Source organism: Petaurus breviceps, unplaced genomic scaffold (assembly GCF_028583685.1).
Source record: "Petaurus breviceps papuanus isolate PSGF00001 unplaced genomic scaffold, PetGlider_PUasm1.0 90734, whole genome shotgun sequence".
Classification (NCBI taxonomy): domain Eukaryota; kingdom Metazoa; phylum Chordata; class Mammalia; order Diprotodontia; family Petauridae; genus Petaurus; species Petaurus breviceps.
In genome coordinates, this window is record NW_027187327.1 from 11,254,712 (window position 1) to 11,265,898 (window position 11,187).

The window sequence follows — 11,187 nt, forward strand, 5'->3', positions numbered from 1 at the left end:
ATTCAGCAGACCAAAAGACAGGACTTCTGGCTGTCTGACCATCACATACATACCGTTGGTCACCAGAGATAGAAGAACCAACATCTGGGTTTTCAAAGACGGGGTCTCAACAGCTGCCCAGAGTCTCATCTGGCCAAGTCACACAACTCTTCCCAAAGTAAGCCCCAAATCAAAACCTCACCTCAGAGGTATATAAAGTTTTCTCCAGGGTCAGAGAACATCACAGCCTTCTTGACCCACTTGACTATAAAGTAATAAAAGTTGTGCCTTCCTGAAAAACAAGCCTCCCACCACAGGCTCCATGTGAGCACATTCAGACAATTAGGGGGTAGAATATATTTTCAAAGCAGGAAAGGTCCTCAAATTAACTTAGGACTACCAAGGGGCAGGGAAGATCTTCAAATTCCTATTACCATTACACCAAGGAATGTGAGCATTACAGAAGTCATATTACATTGGATATGTTGATCATTCAACAGATCACAAATGACAGGTGTAGGAGAATATACTGGATGTTCCTTATAAGAAAGCTAGAAGAACCAAATAAGCATTGACAAAATAAGTTTAATTGCTCATTGAGATCCTGTGTAAGTTACCTTATATAATAGATATATTCATCAAGTTAACCATAGTGACAAAAGTAACAATTGTGAAAACAGGAATCAATTAATAAACATTTATGTCACACACCATGCAAAATATTTTGATCATATTTTAAAGGAAAAATGTTGAACTGTTATGATAAAAATACTATCTTGTAGAATCAAATCACAGCTTGCTATGTCTTGACTTTAATCCAATAGATTGTCAATTAAAAGAGACTTCAACTATTATTATTTACTATGATGCTAAATTAAAACAGGATGAGACCGATAGCATTTTTGTTTGTTTTTGCTTTCTGGAAGAGGGAGAGCAGGGCAATTGGGGTGAAGTGAATTGCCCAAGGTCACACAGCTGGTAAGTGTAAAGTATCTGAGGTCAGATTTGAACTCAGGTCCTCCTGACTCCAGGGCCAGTGCTCTATTCACTGTACCACCTAGCCACCCCAAGGGAGCATTTAAAACTCAAGCAATAAACAATTTTTAGCACCCAATATATGTCAGTCACTGTGTAATACATATAGTTGATATAAAAATTGGAAAGTTCTTATCTTCTAGGTGTTTATATTCTAGTTGGAAAAACTATACATGCATACATACATGTGCATAATATTTGTATAAAGTATATATGCAAAGTAATTTCTGGGGCTGTGTTTGGTCCACAAACTGCATAGAGGTTCCAGAAAGGTTTTAGCTTTGAAAAACATTCTACATATATAATCTCATTGTTATCTTCACAACAATGCTGAGAGGTAAGCGCTATTATTATTCCGATTTTATAGATAATTAAACTGAGACCAAGGGAGGTTAAGTGATTTACCCAAGATCATCACACAGCTAACAAATATCTGAGGTAGGATTTGAACTCAGATCTCTTTTTAAAACTCTATCACTTGCTCTTTCAGATCCTCCATCACCGGGTGGACCCAGTGCCATGATGCAGATTTTCATGAAGACTTTGACAGGAAAGACCATCACCCTTGAGGTTGTACCATTTGATACTATTGAAAATGTCAAGGCCAAGATACAAGATAAGGAAGGTATTCCACCTGATGAACAAAGATTTATTTTTGTGGGCAAGCAACTGGAAGATGGACGTACTTCATCTGACTACAACATTCAGAAGGAATCTACCCTTCATCTTGTTCTGAGGCTTTGTGGTGGTGCCAAGAAGAGAAAGAAGAAATCTTACACCACTCCCAAAAATAACAAGCATAAGAGAAAGAAGGTTAAACTTTCTGTTCTGAAGAACTATAAGGTTAATGAGAATGGCAAGATTAGCCTTCTTCGACAAGAGTGCCCTTCTAATTAATGTGGTGGTGGAGTCTTCATGGCTAGCCATTTTGACAAACATTATTGTGGCAACTGTTGTCTAGACTACTGCTTCAACAAGCCAGAAGACAAGTAAATGTATATATGTTAATAAAAAAGTCAACTATTAAAAAAAACCCTCTATCACTCTATACACAGTGCCACCTACTAATAGGAAGCCACTTAATCTGCTTGGATTAAGAGATAAGGAGGCATGAAGGAAAGCCTGTGCAAAGGCACAGATAATAAAATCTGAATGTTTTGCAGAAGGAAAAGCAAATAAGCAAGTTTGTTTGGATCATAGAGTGTGTAAAAGAGATTAATCATGTAATAGATCTGAAAAGATGGGCTGGAGCTAGAATGTATAGAGTTTTAAATGCTAAAAAGAGAAGTTCACAGGTGGCCCAATGGTTAATTCAGAGCCATTAGAGTTTATTGAACAGGGGAGTGACATGGTCAGACCTGAACTTGAAGGATTTCACTTTAGTAGCTGTGTGGAAGATAGATTGGAAAGGAGAGATTTGAATCAGGGAAACCAATGAACATGGTGTTACAATAGTGACAGGTTGAGGGCCTGAACTGCTGTGGCAGCCATATGAATGAAGAGAAGGGGACAGATTAAAATGATATAGAGGAGGTAGAAGCAATAAGATTTGGTGACTTATTGAATAAGCATGGAAAGGATTCGGGTTAGAAATGGGGAAGAGAATCTCCAGTTTTTCTATTGGAGTTACCCCAAAGATCATTTCATTGAATCTATAGAGGATGAGTATATAACCTAATACACGGGAAAGTTAGATGGTGCAGTGGATAGAGTTCTGGGTCTCGAGTCAGAAAGACTTCTCTTCCTGAGTTCAAATATGATCTCAGACACTTACTGTGTGACCCTGGAAAAGTCATTTAACCTGATTTATCTCAGTTTTCTTTTCTGCAAAATGCATTGGAGAAGGAAAAGGCAAACTACAAGTCTTTCTTTGCAAAGAAAAACCCAAATGGGATCATGAAGAGTAGGACAAGATGAAAAATGACTAAAGGACCACACTCTTTTTCAATTACAAAATAGCAATTGTTTTATCAATCTATGAAATTGTCCACAAAAATTAAATATAAAAAGATTAATGACAGGAATGAGACTCATAACACAATTTCTATTGGAAATTTTCATTGGGAAAAATTAGAAAAATGATATAATAACATCACCAAAAATAATGAAAAATAACCAAGTGCCTCATCTTGACTTTGCTTTTTCTGTTAATGGTACCACCATCCCTCAGTCTTCCAAGCTCTAAATGCTAGATTTAACATTAATCCTGTTTTCTCATTTGCTTCCTTACATTGAATCATGTGTCAAAGTCTGCTCATGCTACCTCCTCAGTGTCTGTTGCATTCTTGCTGTCTGCTTTTCCCACTATTTTCCCCTTATTTCATGGTCTCATTACATCTCATCTGGACTGCTACAATGGCTTCCTAACTAGTCTTTCTGACACTATTCTTTTCCCACACCAATCCATACCATTGACCATTGCTAGATTAATTTTCTTTCAGTCCCTCTCTGAATGTGTCACTCCTTTTCTAGTTTCTAATTTTCTAATTTCTTAGTCCTTTATTAACTGACTTCATCATTCCTTTCCACGAAGGTAAGGTGTGGTAATTCAACAACTAGCCAAATTCAACAACTTGTTTTCCTGTCTTTGTGCCTTTAGTTAGACTCGTTCTGCAGTGTGGAATTCCCTCTTTCAACCCTCGCCCCCATCTCTGTCTGTTGAAATCCTTCCCAGTCCACCTCAAACACCATCTCCTCCATTAAATCTCTCCTGAACATCTCCCTTCATCACTATTCAGAATTGTCCTTTTGTACTCCCTTAGAACTCTAATGGAATTTATAGCTTTCTGTCTTGTATCAGTTATTTATGTATTTGTCTTATCTCCCTTATAACACTATAACACTGGGAGCATCATTTATTTTGCTTCCCTTTCAGAGTCTGACTTGGGTTTTAGTAGGCATTTAAAATACATTTGTTGAATGACAAGAATACAACAAACACTATATTAAAATTGAGATTACCTAGGCAGCATGGCACAGTAGAAGGGGTGCTGAATTTGGGACTATAAAAGAACCATGTCTCTGACACTTTACAAATAAGTTTCAAGATCATGTCTCCAGCTCTTTACAAATGTGTGACCAATGGCAAGTCACCTCACCTTTATGAAGCTCAGTTTCCTCATCTGTAAAATAGACATAATGGTAACTGCAATGTCAACCTTACAGAGTTGTTGTAAGGCTCAAATGAGGCAAATAGGAAGAGAAAACACACCAGTGGTTCCATTGGTATATGGAACTTTCAGGTAAGGAAACTTTTTACTGATCTCAGTGTTCATCTTCTCTGTAACTTAAAGTGTTGGGAGAATTATCAAGAGCATTGAGAGGTTAAGTGATTTGTCCTGGGTGTCTATCCATTTTACAAAACTGCTTCTCTAAAATGCTTTATAAATTCTGAGGTGTTATATATTAGCTATTTATTTTTTATTACTAAGATTTAAATACACATTAAAAAAAAAGAAAAACATAAGCTTAAATATTGAAACTTAAATACAGAATAAGGTGGAAAAAAGCATGTTGTGAATAGAGCACTGGCCCTGGAGTCAAGAGGACCTGAGTTCAAATCTGGCCTCAGACACCGTGACCTTGGGCAAGTCACTTAACCCCAATTGCTTTGCCTTCCCCCCTTCTCAAAAAAAGAAAAAAAGAAAGAAAAGAAAGCATGTCATGTGCTGCAGAAGGGAGAGGATTCAAAATGTATAGCAAAAAATTTCCATTTCAAGAAATTTTATATAATAAATACTACACACTGTGTTGAGAACTGTCCATCTTTGCTTCCTTGTAAGTTTTCTTTTGTTCTCTGCTTTGCATTAGCTGTTATTTATTTATCATCTTCATTACTGTACAATGATAAGAATAAGAGAGAACCATCTTGTGACTCATTTAGGTTTTTGTGTGAATTTGATAGCAGCTAGTTCTGGAAAAAAGTCCAATTTGACTTTATTTTTCCATTCTGGAAGATATTTAAATATATTTTATAGGGAGCAAACACTATATCTGTCCTACCACTGAAAACTTTCATTGCCGGATGATAGAGGCTCAATGTCCCATGTCATACACTGGGTTTTCTGATACTAAAACTATCATTAGCAATATTTTCACTCAGAAGAAAGTAATTGTGTGAGGGTGTCAGCAGCATTAGAGGATGTAACTATAATCATCATAGGGCAGATTGATCCTCAACACCTCAAGGGTTTGGGGACAGGCAGTACCATGGGAGGCAGCACCATATCATTGGAATATGGGGGTTGAGGATGGCCCGCTGGCAGCTGTATTCCATCTCAAGGAATAAACATGTCCTCCCAAGCAGGAAGAGGAAGTTGTGCTTGACTGAGAAAGAATTCTGATCCACCTCTCTCCTACCATCCCATGAGAACCCTGCACTGATGCAACATTCTCCTTGTTCTAGTTGTAGCTTTGTGTAGCATCGATCAAAAGAATAATTTCTCTAATGTTTCCTTCCTCTAAATTTCTATTTCTGGACACTGACTTTTTTCATATAATACATCCATGTAGAAGAAATTAAAAAGGTGACTTGAGTTAGCCAAGACACACATAGAAGAATATGAACCTTAGGTCTTCCAGATTTCAAGTCTAAGATTTCATTACTTTGATATATGAAACCCACTCATACTCTCTATACACTCCTTTTCCCAAGGAGTTTGAGTAGAAGGGAAAGAAGGAGAGTATAAGAGCATAATGATATAGTATAACAGCATATTAAAATAGCCAGTGGGAAATATGGTAAATCCCCTATGTCGTCAGTCAATCAACAAGCATTTATTAAGCACCTAGCATGTACAAGACACCTATCTAAGCTCAGAGGATACAAAGATTTAAATGAAACAATGTGAACATATATATGTAAGTATATACACACTCCTTCTATTTGGGGGGAATGGCCTTAGCATTTGGGAAGATAGAGGCTGCATACAGAAGGTCTCAATTGAGCTGAATTTTGAAGGAACCCAGAGTTTCCAGGAGGCATTTCTGAGATAGGAGAGAAAGTCAAGTGGGAGAGAAAGCCTATGAGGCAAAGAATCTGGAGATGGAATATTGTTCATGAGGAACAGCAAGTAGAACAGTAGAGATGAATTTTAAAGTGCCTGGAGGAAAGTAATATGTTATAAGACTAGAGCCAGGAAGGGGCCAGGTTATGAAGAAATTTAAATACCTGGCAGAACACTTTTAAAACTTTAAGCTATAGTTCTTTATAATTACACTAAGGCTTTCAGGACACACTGTATCTGATCATGGACATAAAATGGAGATCCTAGATTTTTTTTATAAGTAAACAGTGAGGGCTGGGGGGAAGGACATGGTCTGGCCCATGTGTTAAGGAAAATCACCTACATGGCTGTGCATAGGATAGATGGGAGTTGGCAGAGTCTTGAGGCAAAAAGATAAAATAAGATATTGCAAAAGTACAAGAGAGAAATGATAGGGGTTTGAACTAGGTTGGGAGAAAAGAAAAGATTTGCTAAAAGTACATGGAAATGGGAATGACAAGATTTGGAGACTGATGAGATAGATGGGGTGATTAAAAATGAAGAGTAGGAGATATTTCTAGAGAATCAAGGAGTGAAAAAGCTGAAACAATGAGAAATTTTAATAAAGTTGTAGGATATAAACTAGGTACACATAAATCATCAGCATTTCCATATGCTACCAACAAAACCCAGCAGGAAGACATAGAAAAAGAAATTCCACTTAAAAGAACTGCAAACAATATAAAATGTTGATGAAACTACCTGCCAAGACAAATCTGGGGATTATATAAACACAATTACAAAACATTATTCACACAAAAAAGACAGATCTAAATAATTGGAAAATATTAATTATTCATGGGTAGGTTTAGCCAATATAATAAAAAAATGACAATTTTAATTAAGTTCATTTGCTTATTCAGTACAAAACCAATCAAACTGCCAAAGAAGCATTTTATAGAGCTAGAAAAAATAATATAAAATTTATATGGAAAAACAAAATTTCAGAAATATCATGGGAAACAATGAGAAAAAGTGAAGTAGCATTGCCTAGCAGTAGGAAATTTCAGACTATATTACAAAGCCGTAATCATCAAAACAATCTGCTTAGAAGCATAGTCGTGGATCAGTGGAATGGATTAGAATTATTAGGAACATAATGCACAGTAGCAAATGACCAAATTATTCTCATGTTTGATAAACCCACATATCCAAGCTTCAGGGTTAATAAATAATAATTTGATAAAAATTGATTCGAAAGCTTAAAAGTAGGTTGGCGAAAACTATATACCAAGATAAGTGATTTAGACATAAAAGGTGATATAAAAAAATAGGACAGTATGGAAAGATGCACCTGTCAAATCTATGGATAAGGGAAGAGTTTATAACCAAACAGGAGATAGACAGCATCACAACTTTGATTACATGGAACTAAAAAGCTTTTGCAAAAATAATACAAATGCAAACAAAAACAAAAGGAAAACAGGAAACTGGGGAAAGTTGAAAACAAATTCCTCTAACAAAGGTCTCATTTCTCAGTGTGCAGGGAACTGAGTCAAATTTATTAAAAATATATGCTATTCTCCAATTTATAAATGGTCAAAGGATATGAACAGGTAGTTCTCAGATGAAGAAATGTAAGCTATCATTAATCATGTGAAAAATGTGCCAAATTATTATTGATTATAAAAATGTGAATTAAAACAACTCTGATATAGCACCTCATACCTATCAGATTGACTAACATGACAGAAAAGGAAAATGACAAATGCTGGAGAGGATGTAGAATAATTGGGACACTAATGCACTGCTGGTGAAGTTTTAACTGGTTCAACCATTCTAAAGAACAATTTTCAACTATGCCAAAAAACTATAAAACAGTACATGCACTTTGACCCAGCAAACTGGGTCTATGTCTCAAAGAGTTTTTTTTTAAATGGCAAAGAGACATTTTTCCAAAAATATTTATCTTTTTGTTGTTGCGAAAAAAATGGAAATTGAGGAAAATGTCTATCAATTGGTGAATGGCTTAACAAGTTGTGGCAAATGATGTGATAGAATATTATTGTTCTATGAAAAATTATGAACAGGATGGTTTCAGAAAAACCTGGGTTATATGAACTGAAGCAAAGAAAAGTGAGTAGAACCAGGAGAACATTGTACTAAAAGTAATATTGTAGGGATGATCAACTGTGAAAACCTTAGCTAATCTGATCAAGACAATGATTGAAGACAATTCCAAAAGACCCACTATGAAAAAGCTATCCACTTCCAGAGCTAGAACTGATGAAATTTAAATTCAGATTAAAGCATATTTTTTACTTTATTTTTTCTTTTTGTGTGTTCCTGTTATTTTTGCAACATGCCTATTATAGAAATATTTTACATAGTTTTCATGTATAATTGAGATCATATTTGTTGCCTTCTCAAGGTGTGAGAAAAGGATGGGAGGGAAAGAGTACATTTAGAACTCAAAATTTAAAAAAAATGAATGTTAAAAAGTTTAATATAATTGGGGAAAATTAAGCAAAATAAATAGAAATGTATTTTAAAATAAAAAAAAGTATGAAGAGTAAAAGATGATACAGAGTTTGTGAATGCTAGTCATTCAAAGAATGGTAGCACCATTGACAGGAATAGGGAAGTTCAAAAGAGGAGTGGGTTTTTGGTGGAAAGAGAATGATTTATATTTGGATATGGTGAGTTTGAGATATTTATGGATCATCAGTTTCACAAGCAGAGTGTGGTTCGGGACTGGATTTCAGAAGAGAGAATACTGGAAATATTAATCTGGAAGTCATTCTCAGAGATGATTATTGAACTCCTGGTTTCTGATTAGGTCAATAAGTGAGACAATGTAGAGAAAAAAAGAAGAGAACACAGGACAGAGTCTTTGGATACATGTGGATGATCCACCAAAAGTAACTGAGAAGGAATTGTCAGACAGGTAGGAGGAGAAAGATGTGAATCACAAAAAAAGAAATCCATATCATGGAAACCCAGAGGAGAGAGAAAATCCAGGAGGAAAAGATACTTAACAGCATAAAGTACTATGGAAAGGTCAAGAAAAGTGAGAATTGAAGGAAAAGATCATTAGATTTTATAAATAAGATATCACTGATAGCAATCAAGATTGGAGTTGGCAGAAGCTTGACCCAAGGAGATCACATAGTAGGATACTGCAATGATACAGAAAAGAAATTACAGGAACTTAAACTAGGCTGGTGGCTGCATTAGGGGAGAAAAGGAAAAGGCTTGCTAGAAGTATGTGGAGATAGAAATTATAAGATTGGGGGACTGATTGAATATATGGAATGATTAAAAATTAATAGGAGAAGATATTACAGAATTAAGATAACTTTGGAATGAGTAGTTTCAGTTGAATGAGATTATATGCCACACTGCAGAGGATTTAGAGGGACAGTGAAAGGAGAAGAGACATAGTACATTGAGTGTAGTTTTTTTTTTCCCCCCAAGGATTTTGACTCAAAAGAAGGACAGTATAATAGTATAGTATAATAACATATTATAATAGCCAGTGGGAAAAACTGAATCTAGTAAGGATTCTTTTTTCTTTCCTTTTTCACAGATGATCAAGACTAAAGTATGGAAGTAGAAGGAAATAACAGGAAGAGATTAAAGATTATGGATGATATATCTCTACCTATAAAGCTATGTAAAAGGACATGTTAATTCATTTGGTCATTTTTGGTAACATGAGCCAAGACCTTTTGTTGATAAAAAAAAATAAAGAGAAAAAAGTATGCTTTAATCTGCACTCAAAGTTTATTGATTCTATCTCTGGAAGTGGAGCTTGATTATAAGCCATTTAATATATTCTATTTCATGTGAATAGATTCCTCACCACAGCTTGCCCACGTGGTACTGAACCAAGCTCCTGGGAAGAGTAGGAAAGAAATTTTCCCACTCTGAAGCATGACTTGAATCTAAGACTATGTTTTTCTTGAAGATGGAGACTGTCATTTGATTATTTACACCTCTGCAGCACACAGACAGACAAAGATAACATGCATTTTTTCTTTCATAGAGACAGAGATGGGAAAGCCTGAATCCCTGTAGATTAGTGTAGTTGGATGTTCTGATTCTGGAGTCCCTATCACACGTTGGGTGTCTTTCTTTAAGTGAATACTATATGTGTTGACATTTGTGGTCCAACATAAACCCAATTAGAATAGTTCTGACAGACTTCTAAAAAGCATTTAAGTCTGGCTTCAAGATGATGCTTACATAACACTAGCTGGAAGAACCCTGTATGCCTTGTTTCTTAAAAGAACAAAATACTTAATGTTTTAAGCAAAAACTAACTTAATCAAGAAAGAAATTAAAAACCTCCTTATACAGGGTTCAAATGTTTGTGCTAGAATGGAAGAGCCAATGGCACTGAGCCCAGGCCACAGGGCTAATTATCTGTCCTGTAAACATATGTACAGTGTTGTAAGCTCTGAAGATTTTAGCAGAACCATATTAAGACAAAGGAGGGTAAAACAACAACCATTACCATTTGTGTTGCATATAGTTATATCATGAAGGTAACCAGAAAGCTCAGGAAAACATCTCTTGCCAAAGGCTGCACATGATAGTATTTTCTTGTCATTTGCAATTGCTCCTGATTTAAACATATTCTAGGTTCCTATTCCTGGCTTAAAGCTGCTCAACACAGTTTTACTTTACTAGGTTATGATTTCCTTAAAATTCAACTTTATGTCATTTTTCTCCTTTGCATTCCCAGGGGGTAATACAGCACATTACACACACTTGTAGGTGCCGCTACCTGCCTTCAGTGTTTTCATAAAAAGCAAATATCCAGCAGAATAAATAGATCACATGCAATATTTTACTAATGGAAAAATTTCATCTTCTCAAAATATTAAAGTCACATAAATGAAAAAATTTTCAATCAAGAAACAAGAATTTATTAACTAATTGTTCTGTACCAGGCACTGTACTAAGTACAGGAACATGAAGAGGAAAGTGAAACAATTTCTCTCCTTGAAAATTTTGCATCCTGCTCCAAAGCCATCATTCAAGAAAGCAGCCCTAATGTAATAGATGTATGTGGGAGCAAGGTGGTACTGGAGATTGAATGTAAGACTTGGAGTTAGGAAGACCTGAGTTCACGTTTTATATCAGACACTAGCAGTCAGACCTGGGCAAGTTACTTAACCTC

At 35.6% G+C, this 11,187-nt stretch overlaps 1 pseudogene; it reads left to right on the forward strand.

The window, feature by feature from the left end:
• Positions 1-1,501: 1,501 nt before the first annotated feature.
• Positions 1,502-2,007, forward strand: LOC138145326 (ubiquitin-ribosomal protein eS31 fusion protein-like; annotated as a pseudogene).
• The last annotated feature ends 9,180 nt before the right edge of the window (positions 2,008-11,187 follow it).